Raw genomic sequence first — 13,534 nt, 5'->3', positions numbered from 1 at the left:
CGTCAGAGGTTGAAGAGTGGTATCATCTGCTGCTGTGTAAGAACTCACTTGCTCCAATGCTGAGTAGCCCACGGCGGGGTCTGTGGACCAGGAATCCAGGGGCACCTTGGCTGTGGGTTGGGATCCCTGGCTGTCAGTCACATAGCAGCCGTGTCACCAGAAGGCTGCAAGGAGTCGGGGGAGCCTCTCTCCCAGCAGCCCCTTCACTCACCACTCCTGTAGCAGGCAAGTTGGTGATGGGTGGTGGGCAAGGACCTCCATGGGGAGCTCTCCTGCATGACGCTTCAGTGTCCCCATGCCGTGGTAACTGGCTCCTCCCAAAGCAAGTGATCCAAGAGCCCAAACTGAAGCTACACTGTCACCTTCACCATACACCATTGGTCACACAGGGCAGCCCTGACCCATGCACAAATGTCTCGGGGCTGGGGCAGGGCTTGCTAGAGGTCTACAGGCTGGGCCATGGGGCACAGGGGCAGCTGCTCAGTGCTGCATGATTGAAGCACTTCCCGGGACGGGGAGAGGGGTCCGTGAGCCCTGACAGACAGAGCAGCATGATTAAGGTGGATAACACAAGCAGCCTCTGTCAGCCAGCTGAAGGGGATGGACTCCAGTAGAGGGGCGAAGCCTGGGAAATGCAGACCTGCACTGTAAGATGAAGATGGTCTCACCTTGCGTCAGAGACCATCAAATTCGCTCAGATAATAGGAGCCACCAGTGCTTTCATGGTGGGAGAGTGACAGATGGCGGTCATACAGTGTCAGAACCGGAAGGGCTTCTGCCCACACGTGGTCTGCAGTGGCATCCTGGAACCTGGCCCTGGCTGGGGGATGCCACACCCTGCACCAGGGCAGAGAGTAGGAGGCTGTCTAGAAGCGATGTGGGGGCAGAAGAGAGGCTGGAACCAGCTCGATGCCGAGTTCCTTATGAGAACCGCGAAGCCCACAGCGAGCGCAGTGTTGGTGCAGAAATGTAGTGCTGGGAAGAAGTGAGGAGATTTCAAAGGATTCTAGTGACCACAACAGGTCTTTAGACCCACCTTCTTCTGCACTTCGTCATGGAAGACTGGCTTCCCATGAGATGACGTGACTGACACTTATCACGGCTTTACACCCTCCTGTCCACCGTGTCTGTCTTTCCCCAGTACCAGCTCATTTATGCTACTTCCTTTGACACGTTTTTCAAACCTCACCTCTTCCTGGGAGCCTTCTCCGACAACTCCGGGGCTCAGGTCCATTCTCCCCTCTGTCCTCTGTCCGGCTGGTTTCGTGCCCTACCCACACCGTGTCACTCGGGTGAATATTTTTCTAGCCTTTTTCTAGCAGTAGTGGGTGTTGAACCAGGGTCTTTGCACTGAGCTATATCCACAGCCCTTTTTCATTCTTTATTTGGAGAGAGGGCCTTACTAAGAAGCTTCAGTGGAACTGAAACTTACTGTCCTTACTCCATTCTCCCAGACAGCTGGGATTACAGTTGTGCACCACCATATGCAAAGGCTTGGAGGGTAAGAGGCCACACCCTAGCATGCTGCTGTTGGCATTTCCTCAGGTTAGGATCTCTGGTGGTCCAGCCCGGCCCAGGGGATCACGCTGCGGACCTCACCGCAGACTGGAAGGAGAAAGCAGCGGCAGCAGGGGCAAGGGAGCAGCCGGCCCGGACGGGCTTCGGCCCACAGCTGCCTGCGCGGAAGCCTCTGCACAGGCCCTCGGGCAGGCCTACAGGGGCAGAGGCTGAGCCCCGCGCAAGGCTGAGCCCCAGAGGCAGGGGAGGCTCCCAGCCAAGGTGCACAGTGCTGCTTCTCTAGGAGCTGAGAAGAGTGAGGAGACCCGAATCTGAGTTAGAATAAATCCTCGTATTCAGCTTCTTTTGGGTTTTGCCTATTTTTCACTTGTGCTTAAGATCAAGATTCATCAAAATTCGACCAAAAATAAAGAGGGTGAAATAAAGAGATTGTAATGAACTCTGGGTGGGAAACTAGATTTTCCTGAATCTTAAAATTATTTTTGAGAGGACACAGACAAGACGTTGTGGTGTCAGCCCTGGTGTGGAGGTCCCTGCGGCAGGTTTCCGGGCTGCTGAAGACGTGCTTTCACGGGACCGCACCCGCGACGCTGCAGGTGGCTGTTGGCGATGCGATAGGTCAAGGTATGGATGGGAGCTGGAGAGAGATGAGAGGGTATTTCTGCTCGGGGAAGAAGTTGCCCAATGCGATGGGGCATACAAGGTTAGCCGGGGCCTGTGGAAGAAGGATGGAGACAAAAGGATCATAGATACCCCCACATCTGAGACAGGCTTTGCTGGAATTGATGTGGGTGCAGCTGTGGCTGGGTTGTGGCCCGTTTGTGAATTCATGACCTTCTACTGCTCCATGCAAATCATCGACCGGGTTGTAAATTCGGCTGCCAAGACCTAGTACGTGTCGGCAGGCCTCCAGCCCGTGCCCATCATCTTCAGGGGCCCAATGGCACCTCGGCAGGAGTAGCTGCCCAGCACTCACAGTTCTTTGCTGCCTGGTATAGACACTGCCCTGACTTGAAGGTGGTCAGCCCCTGGAATTGAGAGGACGCTGAAGGACTCATTAAGTCAGCCATTCAGGATAACAATCCAGTGGTGGCGCTAGCGAATGAACTGATGTGTGGAGTTCCTTTTAAATACTTGCAGAAGCTCAGTCAAAAGACTCTGATTCCCACTGGAAAAGTCAAAGTGGGAAGGCAAGGGACACATAGAACTGTGGTTTCCCGCTCGAGACATGTGGGCCTTTGCTTACAAGCTGCGAGAGTACTGTCTAAAGAGGGAGCTGAATGTGAGGTGATCAATTTGCATGCCATCAGACCAATGGACTTCGAAACTATAGAAGCCAGTGTCATGAAGACTAACCATCTCGTAACTGTGGAAGCAGGCTGGCCGCAGTTCGGAGTAGGAGCTGAGATCTGTGCCAGGATCATGGAAGGTATCCCCAGGACAATGCTGCCAGAAACGGTGACACCTCAGTAAACATCGTGTGCCCAGCTCCATACTAGACAGAGAGATTCAGGCGTAGGGTGACCCCCTGACTTCACGCTGTGACTTGGCAGGTTGACGTGTTCTCCTCTGGGTAAATGATTTAAGAAACAAAACCAGAAAGGAATCCCTGTGACTGGAACCTCGTTGCGTGTTTTCCCCGGGGGCAGGCGCAGCCGGCTCTCCCTGGCCTCCCCAGGTGAGCCTGCCTTCTCTTCTAGGCCCTGCCTGCAATTTCTTGGATGTTCCTGCAGTGCGGGTCACCGGCGCTGATGTCCCTATGCCTTATGCAATGGTTCTAGAAGACAATCCTGTACCTCAGGTCAAAGACATCAGATTTGCAATAAAGAAGACACTAAATATCTAGTTCAGGCTTGAACGTCAAGTCGTTGAAATGTAATTAAAACACTCGCTGGGACTTCTGGGTTGGACTGCAAGACCTTACTGCTCAAAGTCACCTGTAAGGCAGGAATAGGTATTTTTATACTGTAAACACTAAATGTGCTTGAGTGTTCACTCTACACTCCTGCACCCCACTCCACACTGTCTGTTACAGCTGCCCTGCTCTTTGAATAAGACTGATATAAAGGGACAGGATCCTGAAGAGAGAAACAACTAGATAACTTATCTGTATAAAAGACATTGTATAAGTTTACTGTTATACTGTTTTGATAATAAAGGAGTTCGTAACTGAAAAAAAAAAAATTTTAATATTTGCTGTTACAGCCTTTGAATTGAGAGGCCGTAAGTGATATCGATCACAAACTGAGCCAGGGGCCGAGTTTCTTTTGCAGTATATTACATTCCTCAGGGATGACCAAACTCTAGAAGAGAATGTGAATGGTTAAACTGGTAGGGTTGGAAGGGGGCGTCACTTCCAAGTCGGCCCCTGGAGGTGGCGCCTGTCCTAAACATGCCCCAGCTGCCTCTTCCCAGCTGCAGGATCCCTTTTTCTGAACACTGGGGATTCATTCTTGGAGACCTGCTGCCACCAAGTGGAAGCCTCACTAACTGTGAGTCACGTCCCGAGGCTAATCTGCGCCCACCTTCTCTCAGGTCTTTCTTTCTCTTCCTTCCTTCCTTTCTTTCTTTCCTTCTTTTCTCACTTTTTTCCTATCATAGGCGCATTCAGGGACACTGAGAAGTGAAAACGTCCAATCAGTCACCAGAAATATCTTTGAAACATGGGGCTTATGCTCAAATTTCAACAATATTTCTACTCAGCCAAAACTGAATGCCAGACACGTTGTAAGAAAAACTTGGGGGCTGGGATGTAGTTCAGGGGCCCAGTGCCTGTCTGGCAAGCACAAGACCAATAAAAAATAAAAAATGTTTTAAAGAAAAATTAGAATTCAAATATTTTTGTATAAATGGAAAAAACAAATTGAAACTCAAAAAGCATGTGTAGCTTATTGCTTTTTTGTAAGAAATAAGACAAAATAAAGAAATTTGAGCCTGGTATGATGGTGTGCACCCATAATCCCAGCACTCAGGAGACTGAGGCAGGAAGATCATAGCAAGTTTGGGGAGAGCTGGGGCTACACTGCAGAAAAGAAATGTGCTTAATTTTGCAAAAAATTGAAAAATTGCGAAGGCCAGCCTGAACTGCATGCATAGCAAGACCATGTCTCAAAAAGATGTAAAAGTAAATAAAATAAAAAATTATTTTAATTTTAAAAAAGAAAGATGCACAAAGTATAAATCAGAAACTAAGGGGCCGGGGAGATGGCTCAGTGGAATAAGTGCTTCCCTAGCAAGCACAAGGGTCTGAGTTCAATCCCCGGTTCCGCAAAAAAAAAAAAAAAAAAAAAAAAAAAAAAACTAATCAGACTAATTACCCACAAAAAAGGGATGGAAATTAGCCCAAAATACAGGGAAAAGTTAAAGAACTACTGTTATTTTACTTTTATTTAGTTATGACTTTCAAACCATATCAATGTTTACCATCTAGTTCTAAAATCAACAGATTGAAAGAAATCTAAAAAGAACATAAACAAAAACCAACCTCTCTAAACACCTGTCCACACACATCACTACAATATAGCCAACCACCCAGAAAGAGAAACGGGTAAGTCTTGAGCGTGACGCTCTGCCTCTCCACGCGACGGGAGTGTTTTAAGGATGATAACTGAAAAAAAAATTGGATTTCACCTGGTAGGTTGAGTTTGTTGATGATGGTGTTATCGATACAGTGATTCTGAAAGATATTTTGTGAGTATTCCAAGATGCCAAACAAATAAGCATGTTTATGTGGCTGGGATGCAGGTTGCCCTCCGTGAAGTATTTTGTTTTGTAAGATATGGAATGGAGGAAAAGGAAGAAGCCCCCTGGTGTTCAAACATGGAACTACTTCTACTGAATGTGTGGGCATAAAAATGCTTATTCTTCTCAGCCCTGCCCACTGGAAGAGCCAAGCACCAAGAACCCTCCTGATGAAGGGTGGCCCTGCATGCCGGCCTCTGCGTGTGACGCCGCAGGGCGACAGACTGAGGCACAGTGCACAGCGTAGCAACTGAATGGGAGGCAGTCTCAAAGCGAAAAACACAGAAGGGCAGGGGGGTAGCTCAGCGTGGAGCCCTGGTTTGATCCTACTACAGGAAGAAATATAAAAGGTAGGAAGAGGAGGAGAAAAGGAAGGAAGAGAAAGATAGAAAGGGAAAAGGAAGAAGAAGAGGAGGAGAAAGTGGCAGAGTGGAGGGAAGGAGGACATAACAGAGGGAGGGAGGGAGAGAAGGTGGAAGGGAAGGAGAAAATCAGCATGCTATTTTGAAAGCTTCCCAAGTAATTCTGTCACCTGGCTACAGAATTCATCTCCGTCAAATCTGACAGTCAGGTGCCAGGAACCTCGTGCCAGGCCCCACGAGACCTACAAGGAATGTGTGGTGCTCACTGATCCCCATTATTATTTGGATTGTACCCCAAGCATAAAAGGAGGCAGCGATAAGGAAGTGAGCTAGGCCAAAAGACAGAAAAGAGAGCTGGTGTCACTGGTGGGGTCCTTCTGATCTTTGCTGGCCAACCTCCTCCTTGAACCTGAGGGGCCAGATCCATTCTCCCAGCCATAGAAAAGACAGGTCGGGTGGGAGGTGTACAACCGTGTGTATTGAGCCTGAGGCAGGGCTCTGATCAGGCAGTCAGAGCAGCTGCAGAGAGGCTTTCCTAGAGTAACAGCAATGATAATGTAAATGAGCTCAGAAGAGATGTGATTCTAATGAAAACCTAGTTGATTAGAATTGTCTAAACAGGTTCTAAAGACACAAGGGAAAATCTAAGAATGTATATGATGAGGTTAAGACATACATGGAAAGGGGCCAGCAGGATAGCTCAGTGGTCTAAAGCATCTGCTTAGGCAAGCTTAGGCAGAACACAGGGACCATGGTTCAATTCCCCGCACCACATGCAATGCCAGCCCTACCCCCAGGGTGGCTGAGGGGCCACAAAAACAAAGACATACATGGAGAAAGGAACAGAGGACATGCACGTGGAATGAAAGATAACCAAAGGCAGGTGAAAATTTTTATTATTGGTGTCCATGAAGAACATCAGTGCATTAGAGAAGTATATGTCTAAAGCAATTTTTTTTAAAACTGTAAAAATAGAAAAACTACTGCAACTACATGACTACATGCAAAAAAAAGCCCACTAAGTTCTGGGCAAAACCAACTAATAATTATCAACTCTTAGGCAAATTCTTAAACCAAGTATGGTGGCATATACGTGTGATCCCAGCACTTGAGAGGCTGAGGCAAGACCGCTGTGTGCTCAAGGGCAGCCTGAGCTACAGTGAGACCGTGTGTCTACGATGAATGCCTGTTTTAAAAATTGGTTTTAAAGATAAATAAACATATGGAAACAATAAGAAAGTGGAGTTTGTGATCTAAATCAAAGGAATAGCAAGTCAAAAAGTGGGAAAGAAGGCCACAAAGAGATCTTTAGAATGTTTTCTAAAACTATATTCTATAATGAACAAGAATATGTTGTGAAGATCTATATGCAAAATGAAAACAAATGTATATACAATAAAAAGAACAGGAAGAGGGAAGGGATAAAAGGTATGTTATAAACATCAATCAGCATGAGACAGGTGAAGCAGACAAAGTAACAAAAGTTATAAAATATATAACCAACATAATTGTCAAAATATGTCTAAAATAGATATTTTAATCTATATTGCCAATATGTACTAATAAAAAATAAGAACTGAAAAGATCATAACCTGAGAGTAGAGAATGCACATTCTCAAATGCTGATGAAATGTTCAAAATTGATCACACACAGGGACACAAGAAATGCCCAGAAGTTTGCATGATATAGAAATATGACAAACAACACTCTTATTTTTAAAAAAGAAAAAACATAAGGATTAAAAAGTGAAACCAAAGACTGAAGGATAGCTCAGTGGTGTAAGCTCCTGCCTGGTGAGCACAAGGTCCTGAGTTCCATCCCTGGTACCAAAAATAAATAAATAATAAATAAATAAAGTGAAAACAAAACTAAATGTTAAGAGCTGGCCAAATAGCTCAGCAGATTAAAGCTGCAGCAAGCAGGTGCAGGGTCAGGGTTCCAATCCCCAGGCCTGTGGTGCCAACCCCGCCCCCAGGGTACATTGAGACAGCAATTGAGACTGAGCGTGGTGGCACACGCCTGTAATCCCAGCACTTGGGAGGCTGTAAACAGGTGGATCACTATGAGTCCAAACTAGTAGTGAGACCCTGAACACTCTGTAGGCCTTTCCCTAAAATACAGAAAAAAAAAAAAAAACTAAATGGTAATCCCCCTAAATATTTAGTAGAAAAAATATTGCATTAAATTGACTTGAATAAAAGTGAAAATTATAAAAATAGCAGTATATAAGACATTATAAAATTTCTGAAAAATCATGAAAGCCATACATATCAGAATTGGCAATCACATTCACAAGTACGATTAGTCACCTCTGGTCACGGGGACCTGAAACTTAAAGGAGAGGTTTATTAGACTCAGCATTTCAAAGGGCTCCATTTGTGGTCAGCTGGCTCCAAGACAGCAAAGGAATGGTAGGAGGGCCCAGCAAAGGAAAGCCTCTCAATTCCTGGCAACTGTGAGGCAGAGAGAGCGCAGAGGAGCTGGAGACAGGAATACACCCTTTCAGACCTCAGCGGCCCACCTCTTCCCATAAGAGCCCTTCTCCTAACAGCACATTCCGCTACGAACTCATCAATGGATTAAACCACTGGTGAGCATAGCAGCCCACAATCCAGCCATGATCCCTATGCCCCGCCTCTGAACACACAGTGGTCTTGCAGACGTCCACAACATTCTGTCCCTGCTCTCAAAGAGTCATACCCAGTCTTTATGAAAGATGTATTTCATTCCTCTTTAACAGTCAACACAACTTTAACAGTTCCAGCACTGCTAAGAAGCTCACCCCCAAAGTCTCAGAAACTCAAGGCAAACACTTAGCTGTGAACCTCTATAAAAATCGAAAGTAAAGTTAAGCACTGCCCACATATGATGGCACAGGAGAAACCCTCCAAAGGACAGAAACAAGGGAATAGAAAGGAGCAGAAGCAAAGCAAGACTAAAGCCCCACAGAGCAAGCATTAGATTCTGTAGGGCTGTGTCCAGCACCCAGGGTGAGCTGTGGTGAGAAGTGGACTCCAAATGGCTTAGGGGCCCCCACTCCTACCATATTGCCAGTTTGGGTCCTCATGGCCTCTCCTGGGATGCCTCTGCTCACTGTCTGTGGCAATCCTCACCAGACTCCTGTGCTCTTGGTCTCTCCAATATCTTGGGGTCTTGCCTCACTCCCACAGCTTTACACACTGCCCTCTTGGAGCCACACTGCCTTGCTCCCATGCCTACTAAAATTGGAGTGGAAGACTGGGCATGGTGGCACACGCCTGTAATCCCAGTACTTGGGAGGCTGAAAACAGGAGGATCACTATGAGTCTGATCTGTATAGTAAGACCCTGTTGACTCCATACTAAATACATTTTAAAAAAAGAAATTTGGGTGGAAGTCTTTGGACCTCATTACTGCATGCTCCTAAAACCAGCACCACTTTAGTGAAGCTAAGATTTGCCACTAGCTTGAATAGTAGTTGAGCCCCATTGTGTCAGGGCTGCAGAGGCCTCCAAAGGCTTGGATGGCTGAGTACTATGAATCAAATCTGAGAACCAATTCCTAAGCAGGCCCCCCTAAGCATTCCAGGGACTCTCTTATCAAACAAAGCTTTACAGTTTTGCATGGTTGAGCCTATGAATGGTGGGATACTGCTGATTTCTAAGGAGTCTGTGAGGCATCTTTCCTACTGTTCTGTTGGCTTCTTTTTAATGCCAATGATTTTTCTCCTCTGCTCCAACTTACACATGCTTCCTTTCTGGAGAAACTGAAAAGTTTTTGAATGAGCTTCTTGGTCTTGATTTTCAGGATAAACCTAACTAAAAGCCACCAACAGTCCCACAGCCTGGATGCTGAGCTGCCTTGGAATTTCCTCCACTTTATTAATTGCTAGATTAATTAGCCTGCCACCCTTAACTTCAGTCTCCCAAAAGTCTCAGGACATGAGCAACATAAAGACAAAGGTTCCTACTGTGCCACAACATACAACAGCCCAGCTTCCAATGGAGTCCTTGTTCCCAACTGCAACCTCTTGAGCTTGGTCTTTATTTCTCTGTCTTGCATCTCCAGACCATTCCAAACTCCTCGCATGAGCCAGTTCCAAAGGCTTCTAAGTCACATGAGCAGGGCGCAGTCTCAGCGATGGCCCTACTCCCCCTTTCACAATCTGTCTGGATCACTCTCACCACTGAGACACAATAACCAAAACCCACACACCAAGGGAGGAGGGTATTTGGGCCCATAGGTGCTTAGAGGTCTCAGTCCATGGTCAGCTCCAAAGGAAATGTGGCGTAGTGGAAGGGCTGCTGCAGAGGACACCAGCTCACAGCGCAGCAGCCAGGGAGCAGAGAGAGCAGGCGGGAGGTGGGGAGGCAGAGGCGCCCTTCCACAGCGCCCCAGGGACCCAGCCCTTCGGCCAGTCCCCACCCTCTCACGGCACACACTGCTGAGCTCTCCAGGGAGTGGACTGACCCGTGAGTGCAGCGCCCGGTGACCCAGCCGCCCTCCCGAAGCCGCGCTTTTGAATGCGCTAGGCTCCTGGGGGCTTCTAGGGTCAGGCCATAACACTTCTTTTCTTTATTATTTGCCCAGACTATGGCATGTGTAACGAGCAGCAGAAAACAAAAGGAGATGCTTTAAAATAAAATACAAGAAAGAAAGTCATAAAGATAAAGGGAGAAATGAGTGAAATAGAAAAAAAAACACCACATTAAATCTTGCTTTTTGAAAATATAACAGGTGAACCATAAGCTAATTTAACCAAAAGACAAAAGAGATAGTGGTGATGGGGCTCAGAAAATTACCCAATGGGGCTGGGGAGATGGCTCAGTAGAATAAGCACTTGCCTGGCAAGCGCAAGGGCCTGAGTTCAATCCCCGGTTCTGGGAAAAAAAAAAAAGAAAGAAAGAAAATTACCCAAAATATGACTATAGGGGAGCAGAATATGCCACCCCAAAATGCACTTTTTTAGCACAAAGTGTTTTTGAGCTGGTTATTTTGAGAACCTACAGTAGCTAAGCTCTGAAGTTACTTTTGGTAAGAGAAATATATAAAAAAATATATAAAAAATATATACATACAAAAAACATCCCCATTTGAAAGAGGATGCTCTTTCTCTTTCTGTATTAGGAACAAAAGGATGACTAAGTCTCCAGAGATTCTATCAGTGGAGAACACTTCCACTGAAAACCCCACAACAAGCCCTGCCTTGGGGTGCTTTTCCTGGGCACTTGGTCTCACCCCACCTCTCTCCATACCCTTATTTCTCATTTCAGCAAATGATGGTATTGAAATCTGAAGCTTAAGACAATTTTGTGTGTGTGTGTCTGGATGTTTACTCATTTTACATGGAGATATACATGTTATTAAACTTTTGCTGGTTGTTCTCCTGTTATTAATTTGTCTTTTGCCTAAGGAGGCCCAGGCAAGAATTCATAAAAGGTGGAGAGTATTATACTTCTTCCCTAATAGCATAAATACACTAGATAAATGACAAAGCAAAAGGAAGCGCTAGTATAAAAGAAAATCAGAAAAGGGGGACAGTGCTCCAGGAAGGAGATCATTTTACTGGGCCCAGAAGAGCCCACAGCCACACAGGGGGACACGGGAGTCTCTTGGGGAGCACTTCAGGGCCAACTCATGTGGTTCTGGAAATGAAGACACAAGCTGTCAAGAAGGCACGCGCGGCTGGGGAGATAGCTCGGCAGTCTAAGCTCCGGCCTGGCAAGTGTAAGGACCCAAATTCGATCCCTGGTACCGTATGCCATGCTGGCCCCAGAGCCCTGGGTGCACTGTGTCACCCAGAACCTTGGTGTGCGGCACATGCCTGTAATCCCAGTGTTGAGGAGGCCGAGACATGAGGATCACTACGAGTCTGAACTGCATAGCAAGACCCTGTATCAAATATATAAATAAATACTACGCAGGAGTGTGGCCCTGGGTCCCAAGCCAGAGAGCAAGGGTCAAGGCACCCTGCGGGCAGGATTTACAGATGGGCGGGGACGCTCTCCGGGCAGGACAGCAGCTCCTGGAAGCCAAAGGCACGTGCTGGGTGTGGGCGGGGCTGCTCACCTGGCTGGGAGGCTGGGGGAGCTGCACTTGGAGGGTGAGCTGGGCCACCTCTAAGAGCTGGTGTGGCAGGAGACATGGAGCCAAAGGCTGCTATGATGACAGAAAGAAAGCAGTCTGAGCAGGAGGAGTCAGCATGCACGTAACAGTGGATCCTAAGCGACGACTGGAGAAACCTGGTTGAAGAGCGAGACAGAAATCAAGAAATGAAATGGGAAGGGATTGATGGGGTGCAGGAGGGAAGGCTCCTCTTACGTGGAAGATGAGACTGGCATGAGACTGCCTAAGTGGAAAGATGACCAAGAAGTCAGAGAGAAGCCCACGAGGTTGTGGGCATGGAGGAGAAAGTGCACCCACTTCTGGGCTGAGGCCAGGACTTGGTTTAAGTCCCAGTTCCACCGTTACTGGGGGTGTGGGACTAAGGGCTGTCACATCACTTCTCTGTACTTTAATCTTGCCAAGTGTAAAATTCAAGTGACCATAGTATCAACCTCCTAGGCTATCTCAGTGAGTACGAAAATACATGTGGAACAGAGGGATTGCTTGCAGAATAATTTTTTTAAAAAGTCAGAGAAGGCTAATTTGTATATCACTTTGCAAATAAATTTGCAAACAGGGGAAAAGAATAATTTTTTTAAACTTTTTTATTTAATTATTTGGTACAGGGCCTAACCATGCAGCTACAGATCATAGTGGTCTTCCTGTCTCAGCCTCCCCAGCACTGGGATTACAGGTGTGCAACACCACACCCAGTTCTGGGCCAGCATGGCATGTGATAACAGGGATCGAACTCAGGACCTTGCACCTACACGGCAGGCACTTAGACTGCTGAGCTATCTCTCCAACACAAAAAGTAGTTTCTTATGCTTGACAAATTACAGCCTATCAAAATAAAACCCGGTAGATACAAAAATCTTGAACAGAACAATTTCCATAAAATGTCCCAAGAAACTACCACACTAGAAACATGGCTAAGAGTTCCCATTCTCTCTACCTTAGCCCCACAGGTTTTACACTATAAAAGTCCCTGGAAGAGACAGCTTCCCGGGGGAACTATCCGCTCGGGTCCCTCTCCTGTCCCTCTCTTGGACAGGAGCTTTCTTTCTCTCAATAAATATATTCTGCTCATAAGAAAAAGAAAGAAACATGGCTAAAATATTTTGCTAGAGGAATTTTATCAAAGGCTTAACAGATAACCTAATCTTGAAGCATGAATTCTAACTTATTTGAAACACTGTACTTTAGTGCATTCATTTGCTACAGCTACTATAACTCACTACCATGAACTCTGAGGCTCACAGCAACAGAAATTCTTTCCCGCAGTTCTGAAGACAGAAATCCAACATCCAGATGTCAGCAGAGCCGCCTCCTCCTGATGCAGGAGAACCTCACTCCCAGCCTGTTTGATGTCAAGCGCACCAAGCTCAAGATGTTGCAACACGGAGGCATGAAGTCGTGAGGAGGAAGTTAGGAGAGTTTTATTAGAAATGAGAATAGCTCTTGGATTTCCAGGAGGAGTACCATATGGGTGACCACCGGCACTCTCTGTCAGGGGTAATGGGACAGCAAAATCAGAGCCAAGTGGACCCAAAGTGGGTCATACTACAATCGATAGAATTACAAGCGCAGCAGCCACTTGGGTAACATGGATCTGAAAGGGAAGCAAGTCACGCAGCAAGGGTGGGTGGGAGGTGACAGGTTCCGGCCCGAGTATAAACTTGCTCAGTTATTATGGTGGTCCTCTGACGTGGCTGAAGCTCTTAAAGCAACAGCTTATCTTCTCAGAGACCACCCCCCCTTCTTCCCCACCCCAGTCCTCGATGTCTTTCCTGCACACACCGGGGAGCCCCCCAATCAGCTCCTTACA

The 13,534-nt window shown here is 46.9% G+C and overlaps 1 pseudogene; it reads left to right on the top strand.

The window, feature by feature from the left end:
* Positions 1-3,364, top strand: part of LOC101565933 — an 11,411-nt pseudogene extending 8,047 nt beyond the window's left edge.
* Positions 3,365-13,534: the final 10,170 nt, after the last annotated feature.

Source organism: Octodon degus, unplaced genomic scaffold (assembly GCF_000260255.1).
Source record: "Octodon degus isolate 3935 unplaced genomic scaffold, OctDeg1.0 scaffold00105, whole genome shotgun sequence".
Taxonomy (NCBI): Eukaryota; Metazoa; Chordata; class Mammalia; order Rodentia; family Octodontidae; genus Octodon; species Octodon degus.
This window is presented reverse-complemented; position numbering and strand designations above follow the sequence as displayed.